Consider the following 25162-nt stretch of genomic DNA (forward strand, 5'->3'; position numbering starts at 1 on the left):
TATGGCCGAACACAAACAGTAGTTATTCCCTCCGTAAGGCAATCAAACAGGCAAAACGTCAATACAGAGAGAAAGTAGGGTTGCAATTCAACGGCTCAGAAAGGAGACGTATGTGGCAGGGTCTACAGACAATCACAGACTACAAAAGGAAAACTAGCCATGTCGCGGACACAGACGTCTTGCTTCCGGACAAGCTAATCACGTTCTTCGCCTGCTTTGAGGATAACACAGTGCCACCGACGCGCCCCGCTACAAAGTACTGTAGGCTCGACTTCTCCGTGGCCGACGTCAGTAAGACATTTAAGCGTGTTAACCCTCACAAGGCTGCCGGCCCAGGCGGCATCCCTAGCCACATCCTCAGAGCAGGCGCAAACCAGCTTGCTGGAGTGTTTACGGACATATTCAATCTCTCCCTATCCCAGTCTGCTGTCCCCACTTGCTTGAAGATGTCCACCATTGTTCCTGTACCCAAGAAAGCAAAGGTAACTGAACTAAATGACTATCGCCCCGTAGCACTCACTTCTGTCATCCTGAAGTGCTTTAAGAGGCTAGTTAAGGATCATATCACCTTTACCCTATCTGACACCCTAGACCCAATTAAATTTGTGTACCGCAACTAATAGATCCACAGACGATGCAATTGCCTTCGCACTGCACACTGCCCTATCCCATCTGGACAGGAGGAATACCTGTGTAAGAATGCTGTTGACTATAGCTCAGCATTCAACACCATAGTAGCTTCAAGTTCCATAGTAGCTTCAAGTTCCGCAAGGCACTACAGAGGGTAGTCCGTACGGCCCAGTACATCACTGGGGCAAGATTCCTGCCATCCAGGACCTGTATACCAGGCAGTGTCAGAGGAAGGCCCTAAAAATTGTCCAAGACTCCAGCCACCCTAGTCTTAGACTGTTATCTTTGCTACCGCACGGCAAGCGGTACCGGAGCGCCAAGTCTAGGTCCAAGAGGCTTCTAAACAGCTTCTACGCCCAAGCCATAAGACTCCTGAACATCTAATCAAATGGCTACCCAGACTAGTTGTATTGCCCCCCCCCCCTCCCCATTTTACACCACTGCTACTCTCTGTTGTTATCATCTATACATAGTCACTTTAATAACTCTACCTACATGTGCATATTACCTCAATTACCTCAACTAACCGGTGCCCCTGCACATTGACTCTGTACCGGTACCCCCTATACATAGCCTCGCTATTGTTATTTTACTGCTGTTCTTTAATTATTTGTTACTTTTATTATTATTAATTTTTTTTAAACTGCATTGTTGGTTAGGTCTGTGAGGTCTACGGCACATGTGACAAATCTAATTTGATTTGATTTGAGCCCTCTAGCTATCTCTATGGCCTGTTGTTGACACACATATCTGCCCTCTCATTGGCTAGAATGGTCCCACCTGATCTCGCCACCTCACGCCTGCCTTCCATCTTTGAGGACATGTATTTCCATTGTTACTCTAATATCACTCTAATATCTTGTCAATATAATAGAAAATCTTTGTTCCTAGCCAGTGAAACTGGCATTCCAGTCACAATTGATACATCTTCTATTGAGTCTGTGTTAATTGTAAATATCCTGAATATAACTGACTTGTTTTATATGGATCCCTGTTGAATATTACACAAATGCTTGTAAACATTGAGTTGCTGTATTAGCCCTTGGTGTTATAGGCCCTTGTTGAAACTGTAGTTCTACCTTTTGTGGCCGTCTAAGCCTGGCAGCCTGCAGCTTTGTTGTATTTATATTTGACTTGTGATTCATTGTTAATAAATTAAATTGTGATTTTTCGTGCTGTTTTTGTTTTTTATAAAATGATATTCTCTAGAATCTGACTCTGAGTGAGAGAGTGGCTCGTTCTGTACGGTTTAATGAGGAACTAGCTGTTCTTTTCTTTTATTGGCGTAATGGATTGCCCCCTTAGCTTGGAGCACATCCTGGAAACACCCACACACCCACACCACACACACACACACACACACACACACACACACACACACACACACACACACACACACACACACACACACACACACACACAAAACATATACATGATGCATGCATGGTGTTTTGCAGGTGTGTGTGTGTGTGTGTGTGTCACATTTCAAAGGGTCCATTCCTGAACACTGGGTTTCCTGGCAGTGATTAGGGCCCCTTGGAAACAGCAGGCCCCTTGGCCCTATGTTACTGGTGTTGGGGATGGAGCTATTCTCTGTGCTGCTGTCTCAGGGTTAACACTGGGGGGATTTGATTATGCTGAGCAGCGGGGCACGGGGCATTAACCCGTCACGTCCTCGGGCAAAAGCGGGAGGGAGGAGCTTCCTTCTACCATCGAACAGTAATCTGCACCTCTCTGTCGTTTTTGTTAGCAAGGCAGCATGGTGCATTGTCCAGAAACATGCAAAATCTCTTTTCCATAAAATAAATGATTTCATTTTCTATCTAGGTTTCATTGGGAAAGCAGATAAAGCGTTTTTATCAAAAGCAATCCCCTTTGCATGGGAAAAACAAAGACTCCTAGTAATTAATACACGTGCTTAATTACATCACTTTTGTTTTGAGCTGACTTCAGGCCAAAGATTATGGATTTACTGACAAGATGCATGTCTCTCCGCCCTAACAATTGGTGTCGTTGGATTGTTGGATACATCTCATTATTGTAATCCTGTTTTGAATATTCGATGAGGGTTGTTGACGTCAACCGCCTGTATTCAATGGAGAGAGATGCTAAGCCTCATGTCATGAAAATTCTTAGCCACAGTGGTGTAGAGCAGAGCAGAGCAGAGCAGAGCAGTGTAGTGTAGTGTAGAGCAGAGCAGAGCAGAGCAGTGCAGTGTAGAGCAGAGCAGTGTAGTGTAGAGCAGAGCAGAGCAGAGCAGAGCAGTGTAGAGCAGAGCGCTGCAGAGCGGTGCAGAGCAGTGCAGAGCAGAGCAGTGCAGAGCAGAGCAGAGCAGAGCAGTGAAGAGCAGTGAAGAGCAGTGAAGAGCTGTTGTGAAGGAAGTTTTGAAGGAAGTGAGTTTGTGTTTATACAGGACCTCCCGCCCTCACCTACCATCCACCAATCATGTCAATGCGGAGCTCTTTGGAGCCCTCCGCATTGTTACACAATTTGAGAGGTGCACAGCAATGCGGCATAGAGCACCTTCCCCAACCCTCCACCTTCCCCAACCCGTCCCTCCCCTATACAGCCATCCTCCTACCCCAACCATCCCCACCTCTCCACCTTCCCCAACCCATACACCCATCCCTCCAACCCCTACCATCCCCATCTCTCCACCTTCCCCAACCCATACACCCATCCCTCCTACCCCTCCACCTTCCCCAACCCGTCCCTCTCCTATACACCCATCCCTCCTACCCCTCAACCTTCCCCACCCCACCTCTCTACCTTCCCCAACCCGTCCATCCCCTATACACCCATCCCTCCTACCCCTACCATCCCCACCTCTCCACCTTCCCCAACCCATACACCCATCCCTCCTACCCCTCCACCTTCCCCAACCCGTCCCTCTCCTATACACCCATCCCTCCTACCCCTCAACCTTCCCCACCCCACCTCTCCATCTTCCCCAACCCGTCCATCCCCTATACACCCATCCCTCCTACCCCTACCATCCCCACCTCTCCACCTTCCCCAACCCATACACCCATCCCTCCTACCCCTCCACCTTACCCAATCTCCCACCCCTCCACCTTACCCACCCCTCCACCTTACCCATCCATCCACCTTACCCATCCCTCCACCTTACCCATCCCCCCCACCCCTCCACCTTACCCATCCCTCCCACCCCTCCACCTTACCCATCCCCCCCACCCCTCCACCTTACCCATCCCTCCACCTTACCCATCCCTCCACCTTACCCATCCCTCCCACCCCTCCATCTTACCCATCCCTCTACCTTTCCCACCCCTCCACCTTACCCATTCCTCCACCTTACCCATCCCTCCCACCCCTCCACCTTACCCTTCCCTCCACCTTACCCATCCCTCCCACCCCACCCCACCCCTCCACCTTACCCACCCCTCCACGTTACCCATTCCTCCACCTTACCCAATCTCCCACCCCTCCACCTTACCCACCCCTCCACCTTACCCATCCATCCACCTTACCCACCCCTCCACCTTACCCATCCCTCCACCTTACCCATCCCCCCCACCCCTCCACCTTACCCATCCCTCCACCTTACCCATCCCTCCACCTTACCCATCCCTCCCACCCCTCCATCTTACCCATCCCTCTACCTTTCCCACCCCTCCACCTTACCCATTCCTCCACCTTACCCATCCCTCCCACCCCTCCACCTTACCCATCCCTCCACCTTACCCATCCATCCCACCCCTTCACCTTACCCATTTCTCCACCCTACCCATCCTTCCACCCTACCCATCCCTCCCACCCCTCCACCTTACCCATGCCTCCCACCCCTCCACCTTACCCATCTCTCCCACCTCTATACACCCATCCGAATCCCCTGACCGCCTCCCCTCATCCCAGGAATCTCAAGCCCTCTTCCTCTCATTCAGGTTTTGGGTGGTCCTCAGTACAAGGGGACTCTCTGGGTTCTCTACATCTCTGTAGGAAATGTGTCTGTGATCATGATGGAATGTAAGGGAGGCTATGGGGGACAGAGGGGTGTTTTTCTCCCTTCTCTCCCCTTCTCTCTCTCCGTCTTAATGGACACACTGATGGAGGCTCAGTCTTGCTATGGCCACCACAACGGAGGAAAGCTTTTCTCTCCTGACCCTGCTAGAACCACAAGACTAGAATGTAGTCTAGAACCCGGTCCTGGACCCATCCTGAACCAGGATATGACTCCAACTCAGACCCCTTCACCTTTCCCATTCACGTCCCACCGCAACAGAGAGGAAGAGGAGGAAGGAGGTTATTCCGAACCAGGGCTGGAGATTGTGGGAGGCGAACACTCGGACCCGGAGTGGGTTGAGGAAAGGTTCCGTATTGATAGGGAAAAACAGGAGACCATGCTGTATGGTGAGTGTGCTGAACAGGTGTGGTGTGCTGAACAGGTGTGGTGTGCTGAACAGGTCTGGTGAACAGGTGTGATGTGGTGAACAGGTGTGATGTGGTGAACAGGTGTGATGTGGTGAACAGGTGTGATGTGGTGAACAGGTGTGGTGTGCTGAACAGGTGTGGTGTGCTGAACAGGTGTGGTGTGCTGAACAGGTGTGGTGTGCTGAACAGGTGTGGTGAACAGGTGTGATGTGGTGAACAGGTGTGATGTGGTGAACAGGTGTGATGTGGTGAGATGTGGTGAACAGGTGTGATGTGGTGAACAGGTGTGGTGTGCTGAACAGGTGTGATGTGGTGAAAAGGTGTGGTGTGCTGAACAGGTGTGATGTGGTGAACAGGTGTGATGTGGTGAACAGGTGTGGTGAACAGGTGTGGTGTGATGTGGTGAACAGGTGTGATGTGGTGAACAGGTGTGGTGTGGTGTGGTGAACAGGTGTGGTGTGGTGTGGTGAACAGGTGTGGTGTGGTGAACAGGTGTGGTGTGGTGAACAGGTGTGGCGTGGTGAACAGGTGTGATGTGGTGAACAGGTGTGGTGTGGTGAACAGGTGTGGTGTGGTTAACAGGTGTGGTGTGGTGAACAGGTGTGATGTGGTGAACAGGTGTGGTGTGGTGTGGTGAACAGGTGTGGTGTGGTGAACAGGTGTGGCGTGGTGAACAGGTGTGGTGTGGTTAACAGGTGTGGTGTGGTGAACAGGTGTGGTGTGGTGAACAGGTGTGGTGTGGTGAACAGGTGTGGTGTAGTTAACAGGTGTGGTGTGGTGAACAGGTGTGGTGTGGTGAACAGGTGTGGTGTGGTGTTGTTATGGTTTGACTTTTAGTGTGATCACATGTTGACCACGATGAATCATGATAGTGTATGCCGTAAATCTGTACAGTTACCTGAGTTGACTCGAGTGTGTGATCCATTCTGAAAGAAGTTTAAATGAATTGAAATGAGTTCAGAGTACTGTAATTATTATTCTGTCCAGGGTTCTGTATAATAGCAATCCTGGGATGCCCTAAGTACCCGTCTGTCACAGTACTGCATTATTCAACTGCAGTGGTGTAAAGTACTTAAGTAAAAATAATTTTGGGTATCTGTACTTTAATATTTATATTTTTGACAACTTTTACATTCCTGAAGAAAATTATGTACTTTTTACTTTTTACGACCGTCAAGTCTTGCAGGCTTTACACAGCAGTACAAAAATAAGATCCCACAACACAAGGAGGGAAAAGGGCTGCCTAAGTATGGTTCCCAATAGGCAGCTGCCTCTGATTGGAAACCATACCTGGCCAAAACATAGAAATATAAACGATAGAATGCCCACCCCACACCCTGACCTAACAACATAGAGAAATAAACCGTCTCTCTCAGGTCAGGGCGTGACAAGAACATCCCTGGTCATCACTACTGCCTCTAATCTGGCGGACTCACTAAACACATGCTTTGTTTGTAAATGATGTCTGAGTGTTGGAGTGTGACTCTGGCTTTCCATTAAAAAAATATATAATATGGCGCCATCTGGTTTGCATAATTTAAGGAATTTGAAATGATTTGTAAGTATATTTTAGCAATTACATTGACATTTAATACTTAAGTATATTTAAAACCAAATACTTTTAGAATTTTACTCAAGTAGTATTTTACTGGGTGACTTTCACTTTTACTTGAGTCATTTTCCATTAAGGTATATTTACTTTTACTCAAGTATGAAAACTGGATACTTTTTCCACCACTGTTCAACTGTCAGGTCATCATGAAGCTGCTGTCATTATTGTTAGGCATGGTTAAAGTTTCTGCCTTGATGATTTATGAGATAAATTTGTCTGTACACATACCTTGAAGCTATTTTATCGCCCCCAGAAACCTGCTCCTTTTACTCTCTATTCTGGGCGTCATAGACGACCAATTCTCATAGCTTTTAGCCATACCCTTATCCTACTCCTCCTCTGTTCCTCTGGTGATGTAGAGGTGAATCCAGGCCCTGCAGTGCCTAGCTCCACTCCTATTCCCCAGGCGCTCTCTTTTGATGACTTCTGTAACCGTAATAGCCTTGGTTTCATGCATGTTAACATTAGAAGCCTTCTCCCTAAGTTTGTTTTATTCACTGCTTTAGCACACTCCGCCAACCTGGATGTCCTAGCCATGTCTGAATCCTGGCTTAGAAAGTCCACCAAAAACTCTGAAATCTTCATCCCTAACTACAACATATTCAGACAATGTAGAATGGCCAAAGGGGGCGGTGTTGCAATCTACTGCAGAGATAGCCTGCAGAGTTCTGTCCTACTATCCAGGTCTGTACCCAAACAATTTGAACTTCTGCTTTTAAAAATCCATCTCTCTAAAAACAAGTCTCTCACCGTTGCCGCCTGCTATAGGCCACCCTCTGCCCCCAGCTGTGCTCTGGACACCATATGTGAACTGATTGCCCCCATCTATCTTCAGAGCTCATGCTGCTAGGTGACCTAAACTGGGACATGCTTAACACCCCAGCCATCCTACAATCTAAGCTTGATGCCCTCAATCTCACACAAATTATCATTGAACCTACCAGGTACCACCCCAAAGCCTTAAACACGGGCACCCTCATAGATATCATCCTAACCAACTTTCCCTCTAAATACACCTCTGCTGTTTTCAACCAAGATCTCAGCGATCACTGCCTCATTGCCTGCATCCGTAATGGGTCAGCGGTCAAATGACCTCCACTCATCACTGTCAAACGCTCCCTGAAACATTTCAGCGAGCAAGCCTTTCTAATCGACCTGGCCCGGGTATCCTGGTAGAATATTGACCTTATCCCGTCAGTAGAGGATGCCTGGTTATTTTTTTTAAATGCCTTCCTCACCATCTTAAATAAGCATGGCCCATTCAAGAAATTTAGAACCAGGAACAGATATAGCCCTTGGTTCTCTCCAGACCTGACTGCCCTTAACCAACACAAAAACATCCTGTGCATTAGCATCGAACAGCCCCCGTGATATGCAACTTTTCAGGGAAGTTAGAAACCAATATACACAGGCAGTTAGAAAAGCCAAGGCTAGCTTTTTCAAGCAGAAATTTGCTTCCTGCAACACAAACTCAAAAATGTTCTGGGACACTGTAAAGTCCATGGAGAATAAGAGCACCTCCTCCTAGCTACCCACTGCACTGAGGATAGGAAACTCTGTCACCTCCGATAAATCCACTATAATTGAGAATTTCAATAAGCATTTTTCTACAGCTGGCCATGCTTTCCAGCTGGCTACTCCTACCGTGGTCAACAGCACTGCACCCCCCACAGCTACTTGCCCAAGCCTTCCCCATTTCTCCTTCTCCCAAATCCAGTCAGCTGATGTTCTGAAAGAGCTGCAAAATCTGGACCCCTACAAATCAGCCGGGCTAGACAATCTGGACCCTTTCTTTCTAAAATTGTCTGCCGAAATTGTTGCAACCCCTATTACTACCCTGTTCAACCTCTCTTTCGTATCATCTGAGATTCCAAAAGATTGGAAAGCAGCTGCTGTCATCCCCCTCTTCAAAGGAGGGGACACTCTTGACCCAAACTGCTACAGATCTATATCTATCCTACCCTGCCTTTCTAAGGTCTTCGAAAGCCAAGTCAACAAACAGATTACCGACCATTTCGAATCCCACCTCACCTTCTCCACTATGCAATCTGGTTTCAGAGCTGGTCATGGGTGCACCTCAGCCACGCTCAAGGTCCTAAACGATATCGTAACCGCCATCGATAAGAAACAATACTGTGCTGCCGTATTCATTGACCTGGCCAAGGCTTTCGACTCTGGCAATCACCACATCCTCATCAGCAGACTCAATAGCCTGGGTTTCTCAAATGATTGCCTCGCCTGGTTCACCAACTACTTCTCTGATAGAGTTCAATGTGTCAAATCAGATGGCCTGTTGTCTGGGCCTCTGGTAGTCTCTATGGGGGTGCCACAGGGTTCAATTCTTGGGCCAACTCTTTTCTCTGTATACATCAATGATGTCGCTCTTGCTGCTGGTGAGTCTCTGATCCACCTCTACGCAGACGACACCATTCTGTATACTTCTGGCCCTTCTTTGGACACTGTGTTAACAACCCTCCAGACGAGCTTCAATGCCATACAACACTCCTTCCGTGGCCTCCAACTGCTCTTAAATGCTAGTAAAACTAAATGCATACTCTTCAACCGATCACTGCCCGTACCTGCCCGCCCGTCCAGCATCACTACTCTGGACGGTTCTTACTTAGAATATGTGGACATCTACAAATACCTAGGTGTCTGGTTAAACTGTAAGCTCTCCTTCCAGACTCACATCAAACATCTCCAATCCAAAGTTAAATCTAGAATTGGCTTCCTATTTCGCAACAAAGCATCCTTCACTCATGCTGCCAAACATACCCTCGTAAAACTAAACATCCTACCGATCCTTGACTTCGGCGATGTCATTTACAAAATAGCTTCCAATACCCTACTCAATAAACTGGATGCAGTTTATCACAGTGCCATCCGTTTTGTCACTGTCACGTCCTGACCAGTAAAGGGGTCATTTTGTTATTGTAGTTGGTCAGGACGTGGCAGGGATGCGTTTGTTTTGTGTGTTTCGTTTTTTGGGGGGTTATGTTCTATGTTAATATATTTCTATGTTTGTTCTAGTTCTTCTATTTCTATGTTTAGTTTATTGGGTTGACCTTCAATTGGAAGCAGCTGTTCCTCGTTGCCTCTAATTGAAGGTCCTATTTTAGTAGGGGTGTTTTTCCATGGGTTTTGTGGGTAGTTGTTCCGTGTATAGCCTTACAGGACTGTTTTTGTCGTTTGTTATTTTTGTTCTAAGTTTTCACATTTATCCAAATAAAAAGGAAGATGAGCACGATACCCGCTCTGCCTTGGTCCACTTTTTAAGACGCTCCTGACAGTCACCAAAGCCCCATATACTACCCACCACTGCGACCTGTACGCTCTCGTTGGCTGGCCCTCGCTTCATACTCGTCGCCAAACCCACTGGCTCCAGGTCATCTACAAGACCCTGCTAGGTAAAGTCCCCCCTTATCTCAGCTCACTGGTCACCATAGCAGCACCCACCTGTAGCACGCGCTCCGGCAGGTATATCTCTCTGGTCACCCCCAAAGTCAATTCCTCCTTTGGCCGTCTCTCCTTCCAGTTCTCTGCTGCCAATGACTGGAACGAACTACAAAAATCTCTGAAACTGGAAACACTCATCTCCCTCACTAGCTTTAAGTACCAGCTGTCAGAGCAGCTCACAGATCACTGCACCTGTACATAGCCCATCTATAATTTAGCCCAAACAACTACCGCTTCCCCTACTGTATTTAATTATTTATTTATTTTGCTCCTTTGCACCCCATTATTTCTACTTTGCACTTTCTTCCACTACAAATCTACCATTCCAGTGTTTTACTTGCTATATTGTATTTACTTTGCCACCATGGCTTTTTTTGCCTTTACCTCCCTTATCTCACCTCATTTGCTCACATTGTATGTAGACTTATTTTTCTACTGTATGTTTGTTTTACTCCATGTGTAACTCTGTTGTTGTTTGTGTCGAACTGCTTTGCTTTATCTTGGCCAGGTCGCAATTGTAAATGAGAACTTGTTCTCAACTTGCCTACCTGGTTAAATAAAGGTAAAATAAATAAATAAGCTTGATTGGCAGTAACATTATTCCCGTCCTGTCAGTCTGTTGTTTATCAGTGCAGGTCTGTGATAAACTACCTCCACTGTGTTTATCAGTGCAGAACAGGTCTGTGATAAACTACCTCCTAGAGTGTTAGCATGCTAGCGAGCAGTGTATTCTCTTTCCCCCTGAGTGTTAGCATGCTAGCGAGCAGTGTATTGGTGCTGACATCTGGGATGTTGGGGGTTTGAATAATCCCTATAAAGGGATGGGCATCCTAGTTGTTTTTACATCAGGTTTTAAAGCGTGTCAGTGGTTATTTCATTTCTGGTGGGGTGGAGTGAAATGGCTATGATGTGATTAATTGTCTCTGGGGCTGGCTTTTGGAACCCCCATCCCCTCTCTCTCCTCTCCACGCTGCTCTCTCGCCCATTCTTCAGCTTCGAGGAGAGTAACCCATGGCAGTGTTTTGAGCCCCCACGGTGTAAGTGTCATTGTGGAGCGATGTCCTTTTAAATGTTTAGGTTCTACCCCTCGTCCCCCCTTTCTCTGTAATTTTCCTCTTTCCCTGTTAAATGTTGACCCTTCACAGAGATCTCATACAGTACTTCTCTCCTTTTAGGAAAGTGTCTCATAGACACAAACAGAGCATTAACCAGTAACCCTGAACCCTGTGTCTGGATTATTTGTTGTTTGGATGTTTATATGTTTGTATTTATTTAGGCCTCAGTTTTCCGTCAATAAGTGTCTCTCTCTTTCCTCTCTTTTCAATATTTGTCAGCTACCAAACATGGAGAGGAACTTTACCGGTGAAGAGTTCTTTGAGAGAGTAAGTATACGAAGAGAGAAGATCACAATGACACCGAGACAGATATAATGGACGGTTGAAATCAAAATATATATGCTAATATTCATACAATGCAGAAATAATGAACATTCATCTAATCTTCCCATTCAAATATGACTCACTGACGTGAAAATACCTGCATTTAAAAGTCTACATATTTCCCAGACGACCTCTGTATAGAGAACATGAAAGGTCACAGGCTGATTGTTGACATTGCTACTCAGAGATTTGCTGTTGCTATGGTTGTGAGGGTGAATGTCTTTCAGATGGAAATGAAGTATTGTCTTCTCTGAATAGGACAATGTGTTTTGTGTCTGTGTGTCTGGGATGTATAAACTGGTGTTATTCTCGTGTTAAAAGACCTGTCGATCACACTCCATTAGTTTCTCTGTCACACACACACACATCGACACGTGTTCCTCATGTTTTGTCTCGCAGGTGATGAGGGAAACTAAGCCAGGTGGTGAAATGGCCATCCAAGCTGAACATAGGAGCCAAGTCAAAGAAAGGTGATTTCAGACCAACTGACACCTCCATACACTGACAACCTGTCTCAACCTGTCTCAACCTCCTGTACAACTTGATATTTTATACAACAACACTAAAGATTTCTGCCAGCTGCCACATATATTTTAGATTAATTTCTGTCTTGTACTGTATACCACAGACCCCCATGTGAAAGTGGAAGGCAAGCGTGGCAATGTTTTAGTGGCCAAACATAAGATTCTAGAACTTCTGGAGACAAAGTAAATGTCCTAAACGGAGATATAATCCTATACCTAACATGTAATGTTGTCACACCCTGACCTGAGAGAGACGTTTTGTTTCTCTATTTTGGTTAGGTCAGGGTGTGATTAGTTTTTTTGTTCTATTCTATGTTTTCTATTTCTGTCAGGTTCTAGTTTTGTATTTCTATGTTGGGGTTTGTTTGGGATGATCTCCAATTAGAGGCAGCTGGTCCTTGTTGTCTCTAATTGGAGATCATACTTAAGGAGGTGTTTTTCCCACCTGGGTTTGTGGGAGATTATTGTTTCTGCGTCAGTGTATGGTTCTACTCTACGTCACGGATTTTTGTTTGTTCAGTTTATTGTGTATGTATTGCAAAGTTTCACAGTGAAAATAAAATGTGGAACGACACACATGGTGCACTTTGGTCCGGTCCTTCCTACGACAACCGTGACAAATGTAGCCAAATAAACCAACTATATACACTTAGTAAAACCCACATCTTCTCCTGAGTCAGGTCAACAAGGTGACCCTGAAGATGGACGTGGCCCACACAGAGAACTCCCATGTGATCGGGAAAGGGGGCAGGAACATCAAGAAGGTGATGGAGATGACATCATGCCACATCCACTTCCCTGACTCCAACAGACACAATGCTACCGGAGAGAAGTGCAACCTGCAACTGTTCCTTAGAAACTGTCTCAGCAACTAGGTACAGCCTGTTAGTAACTGTGTATTGTCCCTTAGCAACCAGATGGTGATACTACAAAGCAGGATCAATGAGTTAACCAGCTAACTTGCGTAAATATTCTGAAATAGCTTTTAATTTTTTTGAAAGATAACCTTGGTCTAATTGTCTCAACAACCAAAAGCACATATCTAAATTTAGCTTTCATAATAAACCAGAAAATCAATAGTTTATTTCTGGTTGTTTATCAAAGTTAGCTGGCTAACTCATTGATCCTGCTTTGTAGTACAACCTTCAGGTACACTCCGTTAGTTATTGTCCTTCAGCAACTTTATTTTGTTTCTCTCTCATCTCTCTCTACCTCCCCTGTCCAGGTGTCCATCACTGGGCCTGTCCAAGGGATGGAGGCAGCCAGGAAGAAAATATGAGTGAGAGTCTCTAATGTAACATCTTAATGCATGGATGGCCTTTATTTCACAAATTTAATTCATTTTAGAATAAGGCTGTAACGTAAAAAAACTGTGGAAAAAGTGAAGTGGTCTAAATACTTTCCGAAGGCACTGCAGAGAGCCATGCACGCACACACCACACTTTCGCCTTTCTGTCTCACTGTTTTCTCTGTGACTTTTAGATGCACTTCCTTACATTAGCAAAGAGAAACCTTGACTAAAAAAGGGAATAATAATTTAATATTATTAATTATTAACTCTGCACACATCTACTCTAACTCTGCCCTTTCTCTCCCTGACAGGTGGTGTGTGTCCTGATGGAGCTGATTCTGGGGTCAGAGGTCAGGGCTGGGGTCATGGCGGAGTCATGAGGGTGGTCACCACCCAGCAGGACGTGACCTCCCTTCATCATCTCTTTCTGCTGGGACAGAACGGAGACCACTTCCTGGGGGTCATTTATTTATTTTAATTTATTTAACCTTTATTTAACTAGGGAAGTCAATTAAGAACAAATTCTTATTTATAATGACAGTCTACCAAAAGGCCTCCTGCAGGGACGGGGGCTGGGATTAAAAATAATAGAAAAATATAGGACAAAACGCAGATCACGACAAGAGAGACAACACTAAATAAAGAGAGACCTAAGACAACATAGCATGGCAGCAACACATTGCAGCACAACATGGTAGCAACACAACATGACAGCAACATGGTAGCAACACAACATGGCAGCAGCACAGCATGGTAGCAGAACAAAACATGGTACAAACATTATTGGGCACAGACAACAGCACAAAGTGCAAGAAGGTAGAGACAATACATTACGCAAAGCAGCCACAACTGTCAGTAAGAGTGTCGTTGATTGAGTCTTTGAATGAACCTCATTCCAGTCGCTAGCTGCAGCGAACTAAAAAGAAGAGCGACCAAGGGATGTGTGTGCTCTGGGGACCTTTAACCTGTTATGGATAGGGGGCAGTATTTTCACGGCCGGATAAAAAACGTACCTGATTTAATCTGGTTATTACTCCTGCCCAGAAACTAGAATATGCATATATAACTGTTTGATTTGGATAGAAAACACCCTAAAGTTGCTAAAACTGTTTGAATGGTGTCTGTGAGTATAAAATAACTCATATGGCAGGCCAAAACCTGAGAAGATTCTAAACAGGAAGTGCCCTCTCTGACCATTTCTTGGCCTTCTATAGCCTCTTTATCGAAAACAGAGGATCTCTGCTGTAACGTGACATTTTATAAGGCTCCCATAGGCTCTCAGAAGGCGCCAGAACGGGGAATGAGGACTCTGCAGTCCCTGGCTGAAAAACAGTAGGGCATTTGGATAGTGGTCGATCTGAGAACAATGAGACGGGTGCGTGCACGTGAAGAGTCCATTTTACATTTTCAGTCTTTGAACGAAAACGACGTCTCCCGGTCGGAATATTATCGCTATTTTACGAGAAAAATCGCATAAAAATTGATTTTAAACAGCTTTTGACATGCTTCGAAGTACGGTAATGGAATATTTTGAAATTTTGTCACGATATGCGCCGGCGTGTCACCCTTCGGATAGTGTCTTGAACGCACGGACAAAACGCCGCTATTTGGATATAACTATGGATTATTTGGAACCAAAACAACATTGGGTGTAAACTAGAAGTCCTGGGAGTGCATTCTGGCGAAGAACAGCAAAGGTAATCCAATTTTTCTTATAGTAAATCTGAGTTTGGTGAGTGCCAAACTTGGTGGGTGTCAAAATAGCTAGCCATGATGGCCGGGCTATCTTCTCAGAATATTGCAAAATGTGCTTTCACCGAAAAGCTATTTTAAAATCGGACATAGCGATTGCATAAAGGAGTTCTGTATCTATAATTCTTAAAATAATTTGTTTTTTGTGAATGTTTATCGTGAGTATTTTAGTAAATTCACCAGAAGTTTTCGGTGGGTATGCTAGTTCTGAACGTCACATGCTAATGTAAAAAGCTGGTTTTTGATATAAATACGAACTTGATTGAACAAAACATGCATGTATTGTATAACATAATGTCCTAGGAGTGTCATCTGATGAAGATCAAAGGTTAGTGCTGCATTTAGCTGTGGTTTGTGACATTATATGCTAGCTTGAAAAATGGGTGTGTGATTATTTCTGGCTGGGTACTCTCCTGACATAATCTAATGTTTTGCTTTCGTTGTAAAGCCTTTTTGAAATCGGACAATGTGGTTAGATAAAGGAGAGTCTTGTCTTTAAAATGGTGTAAAATAGTCATATGTTTGAAAAATTTACGTTTTTGGATTTCTGAGGTGTTTGTAATTCGCGTCACGCCCTATCATTGGATATTGGAGCGGTGTTCCGCTAGCGGAACATCTAGATGTAAGAGGTTTAACAGATTGTGACTGGCAGAACGGGTGTTGTATGTGCAGGATGAGGGCTGCAGTAGATATCTCAGATAGGGGGGAGTGAGGCCTAAGAGGGTTTTATAAATAAGCATCAACCAGTGGGTCTTGCGACGGGTATACAGAGATGACCAGTTTACAGAGGAGTATAGAGTTCAGACAGAGGAGTATAGAGTGCAATCATGCATCCGAACCAGACCCAGATAGTCCTGCCAGAGGTCAGCGCCCCTCAGAACCCCCCCTCACTGCTCATCCAGGGCATCCCAGACAGAGTATGTCTGGCCAGGCAGCAACACAGGGTGAGGAGGGTCACAGTCCACTTTGCTCTTTGTAATGATTCATTGATAGATTAGATTAATTGGATGATTCTTTGATTCAGATGAACTGGTTGATTCTTTGATTTATTCAGATCAATTGGTTGATTCTTTGATTCAGATTAATTGGTTGATTCTTTGATTGATTCAGATTTGAGGTAAAAAGGCAAGCCTGTTTATTGTGGAGAGTTTGCTAAGAGAGGAGTAAGAGTGACCTGTTTTGTAACTGCACAGAACTGTCTGCCTGTGTGTCTGATGTTTGACATGCATGAGGATGGGGAGGCGGACCCACGTAAACTGACTCGGACAATGCAGAGTCTGGGGGTCTTTGTCAGCGTCAAACCCAAAGTCTAACAGACCGCCATGGTACAATAGTACTATAGCAAGTCTTATCGTTGTTATTACTAAAGTTGCAGTACTGTAGTGCCTGATAAAGTACTGTGTTGGACTACATTTCCTCATTTGTATGACATGGTGTTGTGTGCTGGAATACATTTGCCAGTCAGTGGTGGTGAAGGGTCTGGGAGGAACATCTTCAAACTGTACGAGGCTCGGCGACTGCTTCTGGGGCTGCACTCCAGTGAGGTCGCCATGACAACCAAGATGAACTCTGATCCCATGCTGGTCAGCAACTGGTTACCAACTACTGGCTCAACATGCTGATGCAGCAACTCCGCCTCACCAACCCTGGTGTGTCTTTTCATATATTGGTATGTATCAGGGGCTTTTTCTCGTTTGGACAACGTCCTCCGTCCTCTCTCCTCCATCCTCTCTCCTACGCCCTCTTTCCTGTGTCTTCTCTCCCACGCCCTCTCTCCTCTTCCCTCTTTCCTGTCCTCTCTCCTCCATCCCCTCTCCACCGTCTTCTCTCCACCGTCTTCTCTCCACCGTGACCCGGAAACCGATATGAGGTCGAGGAGTGTGTCAATTCGTTAGTAGGCAAACAGAAGACTGTCATCCCCTCCTCAATAGCCTCTTTTTGGCGAGGAAGCACAAGTGTGTTCTACTGCGGAAGAGTTCTGAGATTTGCCACACCCCCTTTGAATCAGCTGTTGTTGTCACGTCCTGACCAGTAAAAGGGGTTATTTGTTATTGTAGTTTGGTCAGGACGTGGCAGGGGGTATTTGTTTTGTGGTTCGGGCTGGTTGTGTTAGTAGTTGGGTGTTTGATTTATTATTCCGGGTTTTGGGCACTGTTCTATGTTAATGTATTTCTATGTTTAGTCTAGTCATTTGTATTTCTATGTTTAGGTAATTGGGGGTTGGACTCTCAATTGGAGGCAGGTGTTTTCTAGTTGCCTCTGATTGAGGGTCCTATAAATAGGTATGTGTTTGTTAGTATTTTGTGGGAGATTGTTCTTGTTTAGCTATGTTTGCATGACAAGACTGTCAAGTTCGTTTTGTGTTTTGTATACCTTTTTTTGTGTTTTTCCTTCTTCACTTTAATAAAACAAGATGAGTGTACATTTTCCCGCTGCGTCTTGGTCTCAACCCTACGACAACCGTGACAGTTGTATTGTTGGAGGAGAAAAGCATGAAACATTTAAAAACAATATGCTACTTATCCTTTTCTCTATAACATGTCTGGCACAATTAATTAAATTTGTTTTGATCAATTTACGCATTTATTTTGGGATCCACCTCTGTAAACGTAATTTGTCTGACACGCGAGTGGAGAAGAAGCTTCTCATTTCATACAAGCACATTTTCGTCCACGTTCACTCACATCGCCACCTCTCCTTGATTACTTTTGACCTTTTTCAAAAGGAGGCGAGAGAGGATGGTGGAGAGAGGACGGAGTTGAGCAAATCTGATTGAGAAAAGGCCACTGTCCTATCCTGTCCACTGTCCTATCCTATCTTAATCTGCTTTTCCTTTTCCTCAGGCTCAGTGCCCGCCCCTGAGTCTTTGATTGGCGCTCTTTCCCAAACTGAGCCCCGCCCATCGCCCCACCAGGCCTGACTCTGCCCTCTGAGGGAATGAGGATGGGACTGAAGGGGACAGAGAGCAGGCATCTGGAGAAGGTGTGGAGAGATCACCATCAGATAACAGAATCAATAAATGTAGGCCTCTTGACTACCAAGATAAGTGCAGTACTGTGAGAGTTTGACAGTGGGAGATATGATGGATTGCACAGGAGGTTGGTGGCACCTTAATTGGGGAGGATAGGCTCGTGGTAATGGCTGGAGTGGAATAGTATCAAATACATCAAACGTGTTTGATGCCATTCCATTCGCTCTCTTCCAGGATTTATTATGAGCCATCCTCCCCTCAGCAGCCTCCACTGATGGATTGATACAGTTGTAAGGTCTTTCCTTGCAGGGGATTTGATTCTGCAGTTGTCCTGATGGTGGTGCTATTGGATCAGTACAGTATCAAGATTGATCAATGAGATCACCTCGGTTTACCCAGATCCCAGAGAACGAGGATCTGTCCGGCCTGTCGGACGAGAGCCCTGGTCCGATGACATCAGAGTTGAGTGATGTCACTGAGCCAGGTCAGGATGATGAGTCAGAGGAGCAGCCTCCAGGGTCCTGAAGGGGAGACGCCACTCAACAGGCCAGGTCATGAGGTAAACACATTCACACTAGGGAGGGTAAGAGGAAGTTGACCTTAGGCACAGTGGTTGAGGTTGGGATGTTGGTTGGATCCTATGTGGATTTTTTTATTTTTAAAATTTTATTTAACCTTTATTTAACGAGGCAAGTCAGTTAGGAACAAATTCTTATTTACAATGACGGCCTACACCAGCCAAACCCAAATGATGCTGGGCCAATTGTGCGCCCCGCCCTATGGGACTCCCAATCATGGCCGGTTGTGATAGTCTGGATTTGATCTTAGATAAGGGCAAGCCAATCAACCCTTAAGCAAAGTTAGCCCCTGCTCTTTCAGAAGGGGAAAAAATAATACAAAATTTGCACTTTATCTTAATTTGATGTGCCTTTAGCCTTTTGTCCCGCCGTGTATGTTCTATTTCCTCTGGGAAAATAACAGGAGACTTTGGAGATGCAGTGTTTGCTGCTGTTTTAATACTCTCATGATAAATAGTAATGTCAGAAAGGGATTGCATTTATTCATTCCCTCCCTCCAGTATCAGGTCTCAACAGCCCTTGGATTAGCTGGGTGAGCTACTTAGCTAAGTGAGTCCTACAAACAGCCTTCACGCTGTGTGGCTCAGACCTGACCTTAGTCTCACTACTGCTGTACTGTTGCAGACTGCTGGATGGAAAGATGGAAGGAGTGAGAAACGGAACAGCCTGAGAGAGATGGAGGGAAGGAAGAGTGATACTAGATGGAACAGCCTGAGAAAGATGGAAGGAGGGAGGAGTGAAAGACGGAAGAGCCTGAGACAGATGGAGGGAGGATGAAGTGAGAGATGTAACAGCTTGAGAGTGATGGAGGGAGGAGTGATACTAGACAGAACAGCCTGAGAGAGATGGAAGGAGGGAGGCATGAGAGACGGAACAGCCTGAGGAGGGACATGACTCAGACTCAGGATGCTCTCTGTGAAGCATCAAGGAACGAGGTGAGACTCTCACTCTGATTTAGAATGATTCATATTCATTAACAGGTTTTGTTGCACATTGGTCGTGGTTGAGGTGAGTTCCAACTCCCCCCCAGACAGAAATGAAACAACCTCAGAGCAATATAGAGGAGCATGTTATATGTAAATCTGTAAACTGTGTCACCAATTAATTTGACCCCTTTGCTTTCTTTGAGCCTCACGCAATCAAATTTGAAGAATTAGAGTTTTGTGTGTTTGTGCTACACTAGATGTTGATTTTGCCATTTTTTGTCCACTTGGTGCCTCAAAGGTTACCATGGGGATAAAATGTATCTCCACGGTAACAACAGGAAGTACCAGGTCGAGTCATCTTCTGTTCTCTCAGTAAATCAGGTTCCCTTCCAGAACACATCAGTCACAGAACAACCTAACTGTATTTCCTCCCTTATTTACCAGCTTCATCCCCTTTACCTTTTATTGCAGGATTACGACTATGAGATTAAGAAACTGCTGGCAACCAAAGGTGAGACCTTTTCAATGTTTGATGCTTCTGCCTTGTGTGAACAGTAGCCCAGCAGGTCTCATTAACAACATCCCCTTGGTTTATCCAGGGTTCTGTCACACAAAAGTCCTATTTTCGGACTTGTAGAAGAGTCCCACTAAAAGGGACCCATTTTAGTGCTGCGCCAGTCCAGCATTGCAAATCAGAGGACTCATTTAGCAACTGCACCTGGCCAAATTAGTGGCATGTCATTGGGATATGTCACTTGCCACTGTCTGCTATTGAGAGACAAGGCAGCTCTTGTTTGTTATTCAAATCATTGATGGAGGGAACACATTTATGTGGGACTATGAACCAGAGCGTTGATAGAGGAGACCCATTTATGTGGGACTATGAACCAGAGCATTGATAGAGGAGACCCATTTATATGCTGCACATTGCCAGAGAGGTGATGGAGGGGACCCACTTATGGGTTGCACCGTGCCAAAGTTATAATTAAGGAGCATTACTACTCCCACTGATTTTACACATTGGTGCCAGATACACACACACACGCACACACACACAAAGACTCTTTCTCAGTTATATATTTAGTCACATAGTTTTGTTACACATCAGACACTCGTGTATGAATTCTATGCTTATGAGATTCTTCGCAAAGCATTCTGTATCAAACACTGTTCTCTATCCATCTATCTGCATTATTCACCTGACAACAACAACATGCCAATTAAACCACTGCCTGTCTGTTTGTGAGTGATTTATAGTAACTTTGTCTGCATGTTTTTTGGGGAATGTGTGTGTTTGTTTTTGTATGGATAGCTGATCTGTCTATGTGAGCGTTTACACATGTAATCTAAATCTGATATTTTGCCAATTATTTGTCTCGTGACCAGTCAGATCAGAATTTCCCCAATTGGGCTGTATAAACGCAGCAAAATATCTGAATTGTGTTGCCTATGTAAACGCAGCCTGTGTGTGTGTGTGTGATGTATCTGTACTCTCTCAGCCATGCAGAGGAAGTCGGTGTGTGTGTGTGTGTGTGTGTGTGATGTATCTGTACTCTCTCAGCCATGCAGAGGAAGTCGGTGGTTGGCTAAGTCCATTCCTGCGGAGGCCGTCAAGGAGCTACACAACATCAGCCGACACAGCTACTAACCCTACCTGGCAAACACTGGACAACTACAACAGGTAGTGCAACATGTACTGCAACAGGCTGGACCTGTCCTCTCAGTCTCCCCCCAGACAGGGTTTATTACCAGCCATTGAGAAGCTGCCCTCTCTGAATGCTCTGTGGCCAGTCAGTGAACACCATGCTCATTTGGATTAATAGATACAGTCTGATCATTTCTGGGTTGTTTTGCGTGAGGGAATTTAGGAGTCAGTGTGAGCGTTTCACCTAAGCGCCTGATTATTTGTAGCGAGCTAGGAAAGGCGTTGAGCTGGGTGAGAGCTTGTTTATTAATATGATTATTCTCAGTGCTGCTTGGCTCGATTGGTATTCCTGCCCTGAGAAAAACAGAGTGGAGGAGAGAAACTGTGAGCACCAATTACCACCCTGTCTCATCCACTCATCCTCATGGAAGGAGAGAGTGGGAGAGAGAGAAAGGGGAGTGGAAGAAAAGTGAAAAACAAAGCGAGGGAATTGAAAAACATTGAGAAGATAAATATATGCAAACCCCATCCCTCTTCCTCTCTCTCCTTGCTCCTCTCACTCCTCTCTCTCCTTTCTCTCTCCTCTCTCCTCTCTCTCCTTTCTCTCTCCTCTCTCCTCTCTCCTCTCGCTCCTCCTTCCTCGCTCCTTTCTCTCTCCTCGCTCCTCTCTCTCCTTTCTCTCTCCTCGCTCCTCTCTCTCCTTTCTCGCTCCTCTCTCCTTTCTCGCTCCTCTCTCTCCTCTCTCTCCTCGCTCCTCTCTCTCTCCTCGCTCCTCTCTCCTCTCTCTCCTCGCTCCTCTCTCCTCTCTCTCCTCGCTCCTCTCTCTCTCCTCGCTCCTCTCTCTCCTTTCTCTCTCCTCGCTCCTCTCTCTCTCCTCGCTCCTCTCTCCTCTATCTCCTCGCTTCTCTCTCTCTCCTCGCTCCTCTCTCTCCTTTCTCTCTCCTTTCTCTCTCCTCGCTCCTCTCTCGCTCCTCTCTCTCCTCTCTCCTCGCTCCTCTCTCTCCTCTCTCCTCGCTCCTCTCTCTCCTCTCTCCTCGCTCCTCTCTCTCCTCTCTCCTCGCTCCTCTCTCCTCTCCTCGCTCCTCTCTCGCTCCTCGCTCCTCGCTCCTCTCTCTCCTCGCTCCTCGCTCCTCTCTCGCTCCTCGCTCCTCTCTCGCTCCTCTCTCCTCTCTCCTCTCTCGCTCCTCGCTCCTCTCTCCTCTCTCCTCGCTCCTCTCTCGCTCCTCGCTCCTCTCTCCTCTCTCGCTCCTCGCTCCTCTCTCCTCTCTCGCTCCTCTCTCCTCTCTCGCTCCTCGCTCCTCTCTCGCTCCTCGCTCCTCTCTCTCTCTCCTCGCTCCTCTCTCTCTCTCCTCGCTCCTCTCTCTCTCCTCGCTCCTCTCTCTCTCCTCGCTCCTCTCTCTCTCTCCTCGCTCCTCGCTCCTCTCTCGCTCCTCGCTCCTCTCTCTCTCCTCGCTCCTCTCTTTCTCTTTCTCTCTCTCTTTCTCTCTCTCTTTCTCTCTCTCTCTCTGCAGACCAGGGGCTATCAGAAATGGAAGGAAAAATTGTTGAACGGCGTGACAGACAAGGATCCTTGTCTTCATCCTCCCCAATCTCCCCCTCTCCGTCTTCCTCTTCCTCCCCCTCTAACTACTCTTCTTCCTTCTCCACCTCCTCTTTCCTGGTGTTTGCGTCTTCAACAAACAGACCCCAAACTTTTGTGTGTGTGTGTCTCTAAGAGAGTGTGTATCTACAAAGAGAAAATGTAATGAAATGCAATTCCTGTGTCTGGCTTATCTTCAATGTAGTCAGTATCAAAGCTGTGCTTTGAATGTCTTCTATCTGAGAGTTATAGAGAGATGTGAGAACACTTTGTTATGCTTTCTGTCAACACAGTTCCTTCTGTTAATCCTTTACTTCCCCATCTCCCCCTGATCTTTCCACCTTTGATTTCTGACCTCTGACCCCTACGGAGAGCTTCCTGACCTACAGTAACTACTTTGAGGGCATGTCCACGGTAATGGTGTTGACCGGTAGCCAGCGGAGCCCCTCCCCCCAGCCTACAGATGACCTCCCAGAGCTCCTGAGCCAGCTGGGTCTGGGGAAGTACATTGACGTGTTCCAACAGCAAGAGGTACAGACAGACAAACAGCTAGCGCCCCCTGGGGTATAGGAGTAACTGATAAATGTCTATACATAGAGGGTTATTTGTTGAAGTAGCCTCCATAAGCAGGATTGACTGAGTTGTTTCCAGTGGCACAGAGGCTGACTGAAAGATCATTCGGAGTATGTCTTGTATAACTGAAGTGTGGTGGATGTGTAAGCAACAGGACTGTCATGCCCCTTTTTCTGCAGATTGACTTCCAGACCTTCTTGACTCTGTCTGACGAGGATCTGAAAAGAGGTTGGAGTGTCCACGTTTGGAGCGAGAAGGACGATGCTTTTGGCCATCTCAGGTGAATGATCAGAAAAAAAACATATACATCTAACCCACTTCTCCCTGAGGCTTATATGTGATGTATAGAACATCTCTCTCTCTCTCTCGCCATCCATCCAGACCTGAACAAAAGCAAGAGAACTGTCAGACGCCCGCTGTGAAGCCAGGCTACCTGGAAGGCGGGCTAGTGGCCAGCTCACACGAATCATGGACGAGGACACAGCTGCTCAGAGCAACCACTGGTGAATCCCACACAACATTACCCAACATGGGTAGAACTGCCTGCAAGAACAGCTCTATGATCAGACTGGCTTTCACATATCCTAGCCTTGGTGGCAAACCCAACATTTACCTTAGGTCAGAGTTTACTCTGTGTGTTGTACATAAACATGTACATAAACATACAAGGGTAAATGAGAATGTATGATGATATTAGAGATGATTATTAAACTTTTCCAATAAATTGCCACCTCTTTTATTTTATTTTTACCTGAGGACTTAACCAAATGTTTCTTAAACATTTTTGTAATTTAGCAGACGGTCTTATCCGGAGTGACTGACAGTAGTGGGTGTATACATTTCATTACTTTTTCCGTACTGGTCCTCCATGGGAGTTAAACCCACAACCCTGACACTGGAAGTGCCATGGTCTGCTAAGTGAGCTACGCAGGACTTCAAACCAATTGGTCTGAACAAAAACCTCCCTTGAAATGACCTGTAGAGTAACAAAGGCTTAAGATGTCGATGACAGTACGTACAGTAACTCAACGAGGTGCAAACAAGAGAATGGTTCACCGCTAGAGAGCACTGACATTAGATTGTGTTTGTAGATTGAAGTTACATTCCCCACTCCTCATTATTGCATCAATAATTAATTATAAGTCAATTTCAGAAAGAGATCAACCAGCAACGACATTAAATGGAGTTTGATGGACAACCAGGAGTTGGGTTGACGCTATATGAACACTCAGATAAATGAATGGATTAAAAAAATGAATAGCCCAACGGATTTGATCTCGTGGTGGTAGGCCTAATGTGAAACTCCTTTCAATATTGTTTGGCCTCACCTGAGTGCACATCTTAAAAGTTCTAATCCCATGTATCAGCCATTAGCAGGCGAGAAGCCATTGCCTCCTTATGAGTTGTTTCCCATTTCATTTATTTAGAATACTCCTAATGACCAGATATAAACGATATCGCTAGGCTAGAGTAACACGTTTTATCCTAGCAAAATGAAATGATCTGGTTGTCCTTTTGAAGTGAGAACTATCTTGTCGTTGTTTCAATAAGGTTATGTGCACAAGGCTTTGATAAATATTTAATATACATTATGGATATCCTACAAGCAGGGCCATAGGAGCGATTCTGGCATTGTGGGGGGGATACATTTTGCTACAGGGGTCCAGACAGATTATTTTTTCTTAAAACAGGTTTTAAATGCTAATTTCTAGTGACTTTTGAGAAAAGGATACAGACAAATAGTAATTTACAAGGGCAATTGTACAAGGCTAAGGGGCGCCGTACAGAGGAGCT

At 45.7% G+C, this 25162-nt stretch overlaps 1 pseudogene; it reads left to right on the forward strand.

Moving 5' to 3' along the window:
* Positions 1-4685: 4685 nt before the first annotated feature.
* On the forward strand, positions 4686-24578 carry LOC106611813 (protein bicaudal C homolog 1-A-like; annotated as a pseudogene).
* The last annotated feature ends 584 nt before the right edge of the window (positions 24579-25162 follow it).

Source organism: Salmo salar, chromosome 09 (genome assembly GCF_965601325.2).
Source record: "Salmo salar chromosome 09, fSalSal1, whole genome shotgun sequence".
Classification (NCBI taxonomy): domain Eukaryota; kingdom Metazoa; phylum Chordata; class Actinopteri; order Salmoniformes; family Salmonidae; genus Salmo; species Salmo salar.